Source organism: Lepidochelys kempii, chromosome 2 (genome assembly GCF_965140285.1).
Source record: "Lepidochelys kempii isolate rLepKem1 chromosome 2, rLepKem1.hap1, whole genome shotgun sequence".
NCBI classification, from domain to species: Eukaryota; Metazoa; Chordata; order Testudines; family Cheloniidae; genus Lepidochelys; species Lepidochelys kempii.
Window position 1 is genome coordinate 197,545,030 of NC_136381.1, and position 14,704 is coordinate 197,559,733.

Below are 14,704 nucleotides of genomic sequence, written 5' to 3' on the forward strand. Positions count from 1 at the left end.
GAAGGATGTGAAAAAATTGGAAAGCATCCAGTGGAGGGCAACAAAAATGATTAGGGGACTGGAGCACATGACTTATGAGGAGAGGCTGAAGAAACTGGGATTGTTTAGTCTGTGGAAGAGAAGAATGAGGGGGGATTTGATAGGTGCTTTCAACTACCTGAAAGGGGGTTCCAAAGAGGATGGATCTAGACTGTTCTCAGTGGTAGCAGATGACAGAAGGAGGAGCAATGGTCTCAAGTTGCAGTGCGGGAGGTTTAGGTTGGATATTAGGAAAAACTTTTTCACTAGGAGGGTGGTGAAGCACTGCAATGCGTTACCCAGGGAGGTGATGGAATCTCCTTCCTTTGAGGTTTTTAAGATCAGGCTTGACAAAGCCCTGGTTGGGATGATTTAGTGGGGGATTGGTCCTGCTTTGAGCAGGGGGTTGGACTAGATGACCTCCTGAGGTCCCTTCCATCCCTGATATTCTATGATTCTACGGTGCATCTCAGTGCCGTTGATCGGAGATCTTTGGTAGCAGTACCTGGTCGGGATGCACGCACTCAGCTGGTGTCTCGCGGTCTTGTTAGAATCTGCTTGAGCACGCGTGTCCCACGCCCACCTCAGTTCCTTCTCTACCGTGCAGAAATCATGCTAGTACTCCAAAGTAGAGGGGAGGAGGGCAGGGAGTGGAGCACCCACAGGGACACACATCTCAAAGAACTTCAGTTACTGCAAGGTGAGTAACTTTCTCTTCTTCTTCGAGTGCTGTCCCTGTGGGTGCTCCACTCTAGGTGAACGTGGAGCAGTACACACTATGGTTTGTGGGACTTTGGAGATATGGTACTGAGTACTGTAGAGCAATGGTTCTCAAAGCCAGTCCGCCGCTTGTTCAGGGAAAGCCCCTGACGGGGCGGGGCGGTTTGTTTACCTGCCACATCCGCAGGTTCGAACGATTGTGGCTCCCACTGGCCGTGGTTCGCTGCTCCAGGCCAATGGGGACTGCGGGAAGCGGGGTGGGCTGAGGGATGTGCTGGCCGCCCTTCCCAGAGCCCCCATTGGCCTGGAACGGTGAACCACAGCCAGTGGGAGCCGCGATCGGCCAAACTCGAGGACACGACAGGTAAACAAACCGGCCCGGCCTGCCAGGGGCTTTCCCTGAACAAGTGGCAGACTGGCTTTGAGAACCACTGCTGTAGGGAGTACTGTATGACCCACTATGGTGTCTGCCGTGGTATCCTGTGTGATAGCATAGTGTTTGGCAAATGTGTGTTCAGATTACCATATAGCCACTTTACAGATGTCAGGAATGGGTACGTTATGTAAGAAGGCAACGGACGTCAACGTGACTCAAGTGGAATGAGTTCTAATACCTTTGGGCAGTTGAATATTTTGGATGTGGTAACAGGATCTGATACAGTCAGAGATCCACTTGGACAGGCGTTGCCTAGAGATAGCCGTACCTTTTGATCTTTCGGTAATGGAGACAGAGAGTCACGGGGACTTACAAAATGGTTTAGTCCTGTCTAAATAAAAGGCAATTGCTTGCCTGACATAGAGAGTATGCACAGTTGCCTCATGCAGAGCCTTGTGAGGTTTTGGATAGAAAGTAGGTAAGTATAGGAATTGGTTAAGGTGGAAGAATTTTAGGATGTGGTCTCAGGGTCTCTTTGTCTTTGGAGAAGATTGTGTAGGGAGGATAGGCCATCAGGGGGCTTATTTCTCCTACTCTCCTTGCTGACATTATTGCAGCTAAGAAAGCTACCTTCATGGACATATGAAGAAGAGAGGAGGTAGCCAAGGGCTCAAATGGAGGTTTCATGAGATCATGAAGAACGAGCTTAAGATTCCATGTAGCTGCCGTTGGATAAATTTCTGGGTAGAGATTTTGTAGGGCCGTGAGAAGTCATTTTATGGTGGGGTGAGTAAAGAGTGAGTAGCCTTCTAACAAGTCATGGAAGGTTGTAAGTGCCGCCAGGTGTACTTTGATGGAGCTGAGTGAGAGTCCATCCTGTTTCAATTTTAGAAGGTAGTCTAGGATGTTAGGGAGGGTTACCATATGAGGTGTTATGTGAGCACCAGAGGGAGAAACGTTTCCACTTCTGCAGGTAAGCTTTATGAGTGGAGTCTTTTCTACTGTGAAGAAGGATGTATCGAACTTGCTCGGAACAAACTAGTTTGTGGGTTTGGAACCATGAAGGAACCACGCTGTCAGGTGGAGCTTCTGGAGCTGAGGGTGAAGAACCCATCCATTGTCCTGGGAAAGCAGATCTGATCTGCTGGGGAGAGTCCCTGGATGATAGGAGGATATGCGAAGAAGGTATTGATACCACGTCTGTCTCGGCCAAGCTGGGGCAATAATAGGCCTTCTCGTCTCTGATCTTGCAAAGAACCCTGTGTAGCAGAGGGATTGGTGGGAAGGCGTACTGGAGAGAGTTGTTCCACGAGATGAGGAACGCATCTCCTAGGGATGCAGTCCCAAGTCCCGCTCTGGAACAAAATAGATGACATTTGCAATTCTGGGTTGTGGCAAAGAGGTCTATTGATGGGGTGCCCCAGAGGGAGAAGAGCTGTTGAAGTATTACGGGGTGCAGTTCCCATTTATGTTCTGTCGAGAGTGCTGAGTGCATCGGCAATAGTGTTGTGGCAGCCTAGTAGGTAGGAAGTGATGATTTCTATGTGATGTTGTATGCACCAACTCCATAGCCGGATGGCTTCCATGCATAGAGAATGTGATCAGGCTCCCCCATCTGTTGATGTAGAACATACATGCTAAGTTGTCTGTTAGGACCCGAATAGTTTTGTTCTTTATGACGGGAAGAAAGTGAAGGCAAGCTCATCTCACTGGTCTGAGCTCTAAAAGATTTATGTGTAGGCGTGTCTCTGATGCGGACCAGTGGCCTTGTGCCCTGTGTCCCCCTAGATGCGCTCCCCAACCGATTAGGGAAGCGTCCGTGGTGAGCATGAGCATTGGGGATCATTGCTGGAAGGGTATGCACGTGCAGAGGTTTTCTGGTCTTGTCCACCATTGTAGGGAAGCTAGAACATTGGCTGGAATAGTTAGCAGCAAAACCTAAGGCATGTCTGTTGGGTTTGAAGTTGGAGTTGAGCCAGCCCTGAAGACATCTCATGTGTAGCCTGGCGTACTTGATCATGAAGGTGGTGGCTGCCATGTGACCAAGGAGCTGTAGGCAAATTCTTGCCTGTATCCTGGGATGAACAGAGAGCATGCGTATGAGCTGTGTGATAGCTAGGAATCTATGATGTGGGAGTGAGGCTCTGGTTCAGATTGAGTCCAGTTGAGCTCGAATGAACTCAATCTCCTGTGTAGGTGTCAGGGTGGATTTTTGGACATTTATTTGGAGGCCTAGGCTGTGGAAGAGGGAGATGGTGAAATGGGTAGCTTGTAGCATCTTGCCATAGGAGTTGCCCTTGATGAGGCAATTGTCTAGGTAAGGGAAAAGAGTGATCCCATGTCTGTGGAGGTGAGCCACGACTACGGCTAGAGTCTTGGAAAGTGCTCTCGGCACTGTGGAGAGTCCGAAAGGAAGAACTCTGTATTGAAAATGGTTGTGTCTGATTGTGAATTGTAGGAAACGTCTGTGGGCTGGATTAATTGATATATGAAAATAAGCGTCCTGTAGGTCGAGAGCTGTGAACTAGTCCCCTTGATCCAGTGCAGGTATTATTGTGCCCAGTGTGATCATCCTGAATCTTTGTATCCTCACGAATTTGTTCAGTCGGTGTAGGTCTAGTATAGGCCTCCATCCCCCGGTCTTTTTCTGGGTCAGAAAGCAATGAGAGTAGAATCCTTTCCCTCGATGTTATGTTGGCACTGGTTCCAATGCACCCAGTTGTAGAAGGTGAGCCACTTTTGTGCAAAGTAAGAGCTCGTGAGAAGGGTCCCCGAACAGGGATGGGGAAGGGTAGGAGAGTAGAATATAAAAGGGATGGAGTAACCGGACCGAATGATTTCGAGGACCCAACGGTCCTGCGTAATCTGCTGCCAGGCATGTTGGAAACCCTGGTGGCCAAATGAGCAAGTAGGTGGTGGAATCAAGGGGTGGTCGTGCAGACCCTCGACCAACGCTTCAGAATTGTTGTTTATTTCCTGATGGGTGGGAGGTGATTGTTTCTGCTTGATTTTTGTCTGAGCTTAGGAGGTCCAGCGAGATTCCTGGTTATATCATATGGTCTGGGTTGAAGCCGGTAATACGGTTGTATGCGTGGTGTTTGATAAGGTTGGTATTGTTGTCTCCTGGGAAGGGATGGATGAATGTCCCGGGAGCGCAGCATCGCTCTAGAATCTTGCATGGTGCGAAGGACTTCATTGGTTTTTGTGGAAAAGAGCTTATCTTTATCAAAGGGGAGGTCCTCTACTTTGGTCTGCAGGTCTTTAGGGATGCCGGATGCAGAAAGTCATGAAGATCTGCGCATAACCACAGCAGTTGCAGTAGTACGGGCTGCTGTGTCCGCTTTGTCTAGAGATGCTTGTAGGGCCGTTCTTGAAATCAATTGGCCCTCAACAAGGACTGACTTGAAATCTGCTCTCCTATCCTCTGAAATATAGGAGGCAAATTCAAAAAGTTTTATTGTAATTATCGAAGTCATAGCCTGCAAGGAGGGCAGAATAGTTTGCAATTCTGAATTGTAGAGCGGAAGACGTATAAACCTTGTGACCCAAGACGTCAAGGCGTTTAAGGTCCTTGTCTTGCGGGGTGGGTCGATAGTGTGGCTGTTTCGTCCTTTGTGCAACTGCATCCATAACAAGAGTTCGGTTGTGGATGAGAAAATAAAAAGTCAGCATCCTTAGCGAGAACATAGTATTTACATTCAGGCTTTTTGGAAGTTGGTAAGAGAGAGGCTGGAGTCTGCCAGAGAGTGTCAGCTGGTTCCAGGAGTGCATCATTAATGGGGAGCGTGATCCTTGAGGGCGCAGAGGGTTGGAGGATTTTGAGGAGTCTGTGTTGTGTCTCCTGAACCTCTTCTAAGGGGATGTCTTGGCTGAGCGCCACCCTCTTGAAAAGTTCTCGAAATTGTTTACAGTCGTCCATGTTCTGTGGAGGCGGAGGGAAGAGAGCTCTGTCTGGAGCTGATGGAGAGTTAGGGGTCGGTGAGTCAGGATATGGTCTGTAGCTCACGTTCTCGGGGGCGGCATTCAGGCGCTCTAGAAGTAGACAGCTGGAGATCGAGGTGCAGAAGGAGGTAGAGGTTTGGTGGAAGGGGCTTGAGGGTGAGTGGCAGTAGGAGGTGGCCAAGGGTACCATGAGGCCAAGGCATAGGATAGGAGAACCCAGGCACTGCCCATGGGGGGGTGAAGTAGGGAAACTGAGGCTGGTGGTTGTGAGCCATGACCTGAGGTGGAAAAGGTTCTGGTGGAGGAGGAGAGGTAGGTGAGGAGAACTCTGCCTGCTGCTGCATATCAGGTTCGCTGTCAGTAAAGATAGCCAGGTCAGATAGGGAGAGTGGCTGTTCAAAAAGTGAGCCCTGTGTATCCGGGAGCGGAGAGTTAGGCTCAGGTGCCACTGAGAAAGTCACATTGACTGAGAAACTGTTGCTCCTGCTCCTTGGACTGCTCTGAGCATGATCTGTGCTCAGGCACATTACCGAGTCTGAGTTTTTCCAGTGCCATGGGTCGCTTGGAGGTGCCCTGCAGGGGGTCCGCAGCCGGTACTGGAACAGCAGGCAGGCTCAGTGCCAGCCTTCTTTTCGGCACTGGGGCAGAGAGCGCTGCCAGCACCACATTTGTTTTGGTGCTGAGTGGACTGGTGCCGAGGAGACCTTCCCAGTATGGGAGATCGGGTCCCTGCCTCTGCGCTCCACAGGAGCCGCAGCTGAAGCATTGTGATAGCCTGAGGCATCTGCCTTCTGTGTTGTCAATACAGAGAGTAAGGATCTTGTGGGAGACCCTTTACCCTTGTTAAAGTCTCTCCTCTGAGACTGTTGCGCTTCTTGCCTCTGCTCCTGAGAGGGTGAAGCCATGCTCCCAATTGGTTCAGATCTGGCCAGGGAGCGTGAGGGAGAGGATTTCACTTTCCCCATCTCTGAAGCTGGCTGTAGAGATTTTTCCATTAATAGCATTTTAAGCCACAGGTCCCTGTTGTGACGAGCCTTGGTCTTGAGGCTCGTACAGTGGAGGCACTTTGTGGGGACGTGTGTTTCGCCGAGGCACTTCACACAGCATGAGTGCCCATCAGACCTTGGCATGGAGTCCTGACAGGAAACACACTACTTAAATCCTGAAGTCCCTGGCATTATGAATTAGAAATGGCAGGAGAGAGTGTCTCAGCAGGAGACAAGCCTGAGGTGAAAAAGTTTTTTTTTTTAAACTAAGTAACTAAACTATGTAACTATTCTAAAAGAAGGGAAACAACTGGGATGTTACTAACAACTATTCCTATGCTCTTTGCATCTGTTTCCTAGAGAGACCAGGGAAGAGAATCAGCACTGCCCCGAGTCCCATCTTCAGCTGAGGACGGTTGAGAAGGAACTGCGGGGGTGTGAGACGTGCGCATTCAGGCAGATTCTAACAAGACCGTGAGACACCAGCTGAGTGCGTGCGTCCCGACCAGGCACTGCTACTGAAGATCTCCGATCAACGGCGCCGGGACACACCGTCACCTAGAGTGGAGCACCCATAGGGACAGCTCTCGAAGAAGAAGGACACAATCACCTGGATGTAATGGTACCTATTATACCAGTTTCCAAGTAGTCATCACACTTGAAGTTACCACAGCATCAACAGTTGTCAGGCACATTAAATCTGTATTTGTATGTCATGGAATTCAAAAAATAGTAATAACTGTAACCCTTCTGCCCGTCAGAGTTGGCAGCAACAAGGGCCGGGTTCGATATCTAGGGGTTCCATTCCAATAACACAATGCAAACCGGCTCGAGCCCCCACCCAGTGACCTGGGACAAATATATACCACCCCCGCTGGGCGCCTCCAAGAGGCAATACTTCCCCTCTCGCAAGCACATAGTCTGAGTGTAGCAAAAGTCTTTTTATAACAGAGAGAAACAATGTGGCATTATGTTGGGGAAACACCACCAACAGGATTCATAACACAACCCATGAGCAAAAACAACCCCACCCCAGGCAAATTGGGGCATGCCCTTTTCCCTTTGGTTCTTGAGTCCAGCAACCCCAAATCACCCAAAGTCCCAAAAGTCCAATGCCCCAAAAGTCTCTGTCCCTGGTCAGGGCAGCCCCAGAGTTCGAAAGTTTATCGGCGGAGCTTTACCTCCCAACCTGGGTGGAAATGGGACGGGGGTAAGAGGCACCTTACGTGATCTGAAGCTGACCGCCCCATAGCTCCATAGCGGCGCTCCGCTCCGCCAGCCGCCCCACAAAACTCCTTCGCTCAGCTGCGCTCCGCTCCACCAGCCGCCCCACGAACTCCTTCGCTCAGCTCCACGGCCCACAAGCAGCTCCTGCCATCCACACACTGCTCTGCGTCGAACTGCTTCACCAGCTGTCCCGCAACCTGCTCCACAATATATCTTCAGGCTCCCCCACTACTTAACACAACACTCAGTGATTTCAGCTCGTAGGTGAATTCAGCTTATAGTAGGGGAGCCCCAGTGCTGGTGCACTGTCAGCCCAAAGTGAGCTCAGCAGCCTATAACTAGACTTCTAATGAAATCAAAATTAGCTCTGATATTCCACAGTGGAGAGAGGAGGAAGTGCAATCAGCATGTAAGGCCCTCACCAAGGGGCCCATGCCACCAAGTATTAATACTTGTCCCCAGCCTCTCTCCATTCACACAGTTTTGGAACCCATGACCCTTGCCTAGCGAGTGCTACTTAGTTGATGGTGAATCCCTCCATCATAACAAAAGACCACGTACAGTTCCAAGCACAGTTCCCATAATCAGGGTAATAACAATTTATTCTTCCTGCCCCAATAACAGAGACACTGGGGATCCCACAGCAGCCAAAGTGACCATTTGGGCAGCTATGGTCTCATTCTAGGCGTGGTGGGTGTGCCTATGCAAATGAGATCAGCCCCTGAAGTTCTTTTCCACAACTTGCCACACCTCACCACCAGATGTCAGGGTGGAGCTCATCCTGACACTGCTTACATAACTGACAGTGGACATTTTAAGAATTGGGAATTCTTGGACATTGCTAAAACGTGTAACATCTAAAGCGCATCCCCAAGCCAATGGATTAGCTGAACGTGGAGTATGTATAGGAAAGAACATGCTCAAAAAGGCAATGGATGGAAGAGAAAATCCATATTTAGCACACTACTCAAATATAGAGCTACACTGCTGCAATGTGGGAAGTCACTTTCTGAACTCCTCTACAGACATATAAATACTCAATGACTAGATATGGGACAAAAACAGGATGAATAAGGAGTCTCTGATAGTGAAGAAAAGACTGGGAAAGTACAATCAGACAAAATATTACAATAAAGGAGCAAGACCTCTTCCACAATTTAAATACAAAGACTCACTGAGAACTTAACACGGGCACTGACCAGTCAATGCTGCACTGATCATCATAATCAGTGATCGCAGATGAAAACAAAAATCTTACAAAAGAATTGTAAACATCTGCTCAAGACACTTGACAACTTGACTGAGGCAAATGAAGTGAGAGCAGACATACAAGTTGAAAACATACAATTGATCCTGTTACTGACCATAAACCTAAACAGTTGGTTACACACAAGATTTGCCTACAGTTTTGCAATACAGATCAGGGAGATTGCTGAAATGCCCTAAGAGACTGATCGAATCATACCAGTGTTATATTTAAACAACCAGAAGAGCTGTCACTTCCTGTATTTGTAATAGTTTGATAGTTTAATGTTTTAGTTCTGTCGCGAAATTTTTAAAAGGGGAAGATGTGCTATAGAGAAGTCCTTCAGGAACTGTAGAGATGCCGCACTTCCTGTACACTCTAGAGGCAGTCTTTGGTTTCCTGGAACATACCCTCTGCTGGGGCAGAAACAAAGGAGCCCAGGATAGGGCAGATGCAGTCTTCAGCTACACAGAACAGTAGAGTTTTGTTACCTCATTTCTGTACATAATTCCTGTTTCATAATAAAGAGTTTATCTTGAAACCAGTCTGTTCATTAGTAAGATACAACAGCATCCAGGCCATGAGTCTCAGCATCCATGTCTGGTCTGGATGCAGGACTAGTCCCTTCAACTGAGTGATCACAGCTGTGTGTATTGGAAGTATAGTTGAGGGCTGTGTTGACAGCTTCATGAGGTCAGAATACCAGAATTGTCTGGGCCATGCTAGGGATGCCATTATTAGGCTATGTCCTGCATAATCTTCTTGAGGACTCTCTTTATCAAGGAAATTGGAGAGTAGGTATTCATAAGCCCTGGTATCAGGAACTCAGCTGATTCTGGTTGCAGTTGCCTGGCAACACAGTGAGACCAGCTGGGCCCCATAAATCTTCATTCAGTGACTATGCTCCCTGATTGGAAAGAAAAGCCAGCAGATCATCATTTAAGCCTTGTAGCAACAACAACACAGCATCTGCTCAATGAGTTCTACACCTGCAGTTGTGCCAGATCTGCTTCCTTTACTGGTCCTTGCTCCAAGACTGTGCTGTTCCCACTCCAGACCTAGCCTCTACCTATTTCTGAGCCCACCGGCTCCAACCTCTGGCTGTCTCTTGACCACGACTTCAGTTCTATTCTGTCTCCTGTTCCAACTACGAGCTTGCACCGCCTATACCTCATGAGTGACACCAAGTGACCTTGAGATCAGTAGAGCATTCAACAGAAACCTGGGATTCGCTCTCCTTCATGGTGGACAACTGGGACTTCCTCAATGACAAATGGACTCTGGAACCCTGCGCAGTCTATCAGCTTCCTGGAGCACTCAGAGATGGTAGGGTCTTTTCAAGCAGACTTTTCACCTTTGGGACTGAAGAAGCCTTCATGGATCTCTCAAGGAGTAAGAGCTTTAGGTGATACTCTCTGGACATTTGGGTCCTTTTTTAAAAGGAGCAACATGCACAGCTCTTGCATATTATATGTGCTTCAAACAGACAGAGGCACTTAGTGAGTCCATCATTGATGGACGTGTGGACCCTGCTGCTGTACACTAACGATTTCCTAGTGCTTTAATCTAGTCCTGCTTAATCTAGTCTAGGTGAGGACTAGATTATAGAGCACAGCACCAGGGTCCACATGGACACCTACATGTGCAGCAGGTTAGTGTACGGTAGATTTACATCTCCACTTGCTTTGAACTAAATGTATGTGTAGACGAGCCCACAGAGATAGGAGTCTGAAAATGGAACAAGAATTTTAAGACTTCTGCAACAAAAATGGTGTATTCCTTCTTCAGGGACAGTCAAAATCTACTGAGTAACTAGCTAGAGAAAACCAGTTGCAGGGCTCTCTCACAGGAGAGGACTATCAGTTTGTCTTGCCAAGTTAACAGCATGTAGTTGCAAAATGTTCATAAGGAAAAATCTGAAAGACTGGAAAATCCTGTTTCAGAGCTTTCTTCATTCTGCCATCCTTAAAAGGGGCATTGACAATCTCTATTACAAGTCTTTGTCCCATTGGGCCAGGAAAGATATGGGTATAAAACACAAATTATGGCAGGCGTAATGCTTGTTATGTCAAAATCTATTCTCAATGGGGCAACGTTATTATGGCACCGAGCTTCCAGTCTCTTTCCACTAGAGTTTTACAAAGCACCAATAATTCTTCTTCGAGTAATTTTTCACGTCGATTCCAATTAGGTGTGCGCATGCTGCATGCCCGGTCTTTGGAAACCTTTTCCTTTAGCAGTTCTCATCAGGTCAGCCAGGGAGCCCCCTGGGATGGTGTTCTCATGGTGCTCAATATATGATCCTGCTGACCCAACCCCCCTTCAGTTCCTTCTTACCGTCTGTGGCAGCATTCGAATTGCATTAGCTTGTTCACCTGCAAGTCTTCCCTTATCCATTCTTAGTTTTCTTTTTTGAAATATTTCTTTATTTTCTTGTGTTACTTATTAGTAGTAGTATAGTCAGTGAGTGGATCATTCCTCTCACCCTGCCTTGGGCTCCGGGGCATGCCTCAAGCCCAAGAATTTAAATCTTGAGGTCTATGCAAGAAGCCTATGCCAAACAGTAACCCTCACAACTTGTGCTTGAGGTGTCTCGGGGAGGCGCACCAGTCTGAGCGTTGCAAGATCTGCAAGGCTTTCAAGCCTAGGACTAGGAAGGAAAGCAACTTCCATTTGAAACAACTACTGATGGAAGCCGCACTCCGTCCCACGGCACCCGACCACCAAGTCCCGGGCTCAAGCTCGGTGCGCAGCGCCCTGGCATCGGTTCATAAACCGGTACCAAGGAAGGGCTCTGGTGCTAGAGACTCTCGGTACCCAAGATCCCCGGCACCGGTCAACATCCCTGGTGCCCCTTAAGTGCCATAAGAAGCCAACAGAGGGAGCTTTCCTCAGAAACCGAGACCATTCTACTGCCCCAGAAGAATGACTTAACTTTCAAACAGCAAGACCCCATGTCATCGACTCCGGCGACCCAGTCGGCACCATTGAGTCCAGCACCCAGTGACTCCCTGGCAGGGCTCGAATTGATGGAGGAGTTGGAAGGCCCCTCCATGCCAAATACTTTCGAGGCAGCAAGGGACCTCATAGAAAGTACTCTCTCTCAGCCCCCTCCTGTTAGAAACAAGCCCACGGCACCACCTACATGGGTGCCATCTAGAGGCAAACCGCCACTGATGAGGCATCTTCCTCTCCAGACTGGCACTTTCATGGGCACCGTTCCCAGTCTTCTTCACCCCCAGCCCAGGTACATGACAGCAAGACCCAGGGAGCGCATCGCTCTGGATCTCCGGCACAAGGGAATCAGCACCGGTCACAATCACCCGCTATTGCCTGGCACCATGATATGGCATCAGAACATAGGAACTGCTCCCCGGCACCGGCCTTGCGGAACGAGTTTTAGTCGCAGGAAAGTTAACATCGTTCGTCTACACAGTCGTTGTGGCACCGATCTCTGACTTCCTCTTCTCAGCACCAACCGCCAGCACAGGGATCCTTGGCACCGCCATCATTGTCGCCCTCAGGATCCTTGGACTCTGAAGACGGCTCCTACTACTCATGGCATAGTAGACACAGGTCAGTCAAGCGCAGGAGACACGCTCCTTCATCCTGGCAACCTCAATGGCGACTCACTGCACAATGGCCCTTCTGGACCCCTTGGGCTTACCATCAGGCCCAGGGTACGCCTTCCAGGGTTTCTAGGTCCATTATATTGGGGCATCACCGGGCACAGTCACCAGTGGACAGAACCACCCCTCGTACCACAGAGGTGGCTCTATCCAGACTGCCCCCGCATACTACAGAGGACACATCAGAACTGGCACCAACGCGGCCCAGGACCAACCTGAGCACATGGTGGGCCATGACGACCCTGTGACTCCACTAGCCTCTTCCTTGTCTTCACCTGATGAGGCAGTGGCCTCAACTTCAGGTCCTCCACCAATCGACCACAGGGCCCACCGGGACCTACTCTGCCACATCGCCCGTAATATGGGCCTACAGGCGGAGGAAGTCATTGAGCCAGAGGACCCAGTGGTGGACATTCTTACACTGGAGGGCCCTTCCAGAGTGGCATTGCCAGTAATTAAGACTATTGGCAACAATTATAGTGCTTTGTGGCAGATTCCAGACTCCATTCCACCGACTGCCAGGGATGTGGAAATAAAATACTTTGTACCCTCTTAGGGCTATGAATTTTTGTTCTCACACCCTTGCTCCCTGGTGGTCTCTGCGGTAAATGAGAAGGAGCATCAGAGTCAACAAGCACCAGCTCCTAAGGCCAAAGAGGCCAAATGGATGGACCTCTTTGGCAGGAAAATTTATGCCACACGAGGTCTACAGCTGACGATAGCTAACCAGCAAGCTATCCTCACAGCAAGTATAATTTTAACTCATGGGACTCCATGTCAAAATATAAGGAGTTACTTCCCACTGACTCGAACGCTGAGTTCTCGCATCTGGTCGTGGAGGATAAGGCAGTTGCCAGGACATCCCTGAAGGCCTCACTCAACCGACTCTGCAGCACATATCATCGCCTCACTCAACCGACTCCACAGCACATACCATCACCCCACCCCCATGGGAGACCTTTGGAGTCATCTAATTGGAACAGACGTGAACAATCACTCAAAGAAAAGATGGTTACTCACATTTTTGTAACTGTTGTTCTTCGAGAGGTGCTGTTCACGTTCATTCCAATACCCATCCTCCTTCCCCTCTGTCGGAGTAGCCAGCAAGAAAGAACCGAAGGGGGATCAGGTTGGCAGGGCCATACATTGAGTGCCATGAGAGAGCCACTCTAGGGGGCTCCCTGGCCAATCCGATGGGAGCTGCTAAGGGAAAGAGTTTCCGACAACCGTGCATGCAGCACTTGCACACCTCATTGGAATGGATGTCAACAACACCTCTCGAAGAACAACAGTTACAAGAAGGTGAGTAACCATCTTTTATCTTCATATACTTCCTAAGCAATAATGCTTAGATTTGGCTTTTAAACAGGAGCAGATTTAATTTACTAGTATTACAGAACCTTTTCTTGGTGTAGAGGGTACACAAGCTCTCCCTTCCCATAAAGTGATTTAATTTGGCTAAGCTGAGTCCCAAAAGAGACAAGATACTCAAGGAGTGTTTTGGAAAGGCTGTTTGTGCAAAACCCAGCTGAAATGTTATCTGAGATGTTAACATTTTAGTAATAGAAGAAAAGTTCCCATGACAAAATAAATGGCACTACGGCTAACTTTGGGGTAAATGAGTGCAGGTAAGTCTTTAAGTGCCAGACTGGAGAGATGCTGTGGTGCATTTAATATTACACAAACTGAAATTCTGCATTTTGAGTAAAATACTTCAGGAACAAATACATATATACAATGTTTAGAACAGTGTTTGACTGTGCCCAGCTTTGTGCAGGTATACAGGGGGATGGAGATAGTATACAAGGATCCTTCATTTACTAGTGTCCCTGGTCTGAGGATGAATACAAGGACTGTTCTAAGATAATGCTGCTAATAGTGCTAGCTTCCCAGAGTGGATGGGAAGAATCCAGGTCCTCCAATGTTTTATACACTTTGCTAGCCCAGTTCAGGCAGAAGTGAGCATCTTGTCAAACAGTACTGCAGTAGTTGCACTCTAGGAGGCACTGTATACACCTGAAAAACAATATTACCTGAGGTTCCCACTGGTAAATCTCTTCATAGTTGTCTAGCATGAGTTGGGGCTTAGAATTACATTGGGATAACCTCAAAGTATGCTGTCAATTTGTAAAAGCAACACATGTTTACATCATAACTTTAAGTCTGATGAGCTCCTAGGGGATTAAATAATGCTGGATACACAATATGAAAATATAGCTACAATGCACAAGACTCCTATTTTTGATGAACATGCCTCACTACTCTTAGCTATCAACTATATGTATCCTTAGCACATTATCTTTTTATTAATAATATTGTACTCGTTGGTTTAATTGCGATGGTTAATGTTATTTCTCCGGATTTACAGAAAAATAAAAAGTAGCACTCATACAGAGCACTAGGCATACCAACCCCATTACAAAAACAAAAATCGCAAAATAGCTTACTCCCCAACTGTGAAAGTCAACAGAACTTCACTACTTACAGAACAATAAAAAATAAAGCTAACTTAAAGGTTAACTGTGAAGATGTTTGTCTGCAATATTCCAAAAGAAGAAAA

The 14,704-nt window shown here is 48.1% G+C and overlaps 1 protein-coding gene across 1 annotated transcript in view; it reads right to left on the minus strand.

Moving 5' to 3' along the window:
- The window catches only part of ZCWPW2 (zinc finger CW-type and PWWP domain containing 2), a 113,413-nt gene that overhangs the window by 56,469 nt on the left and 42,240 nt on the right, over nt 1-14,704 (minus strand). The window lies entirely within an intron of this gene.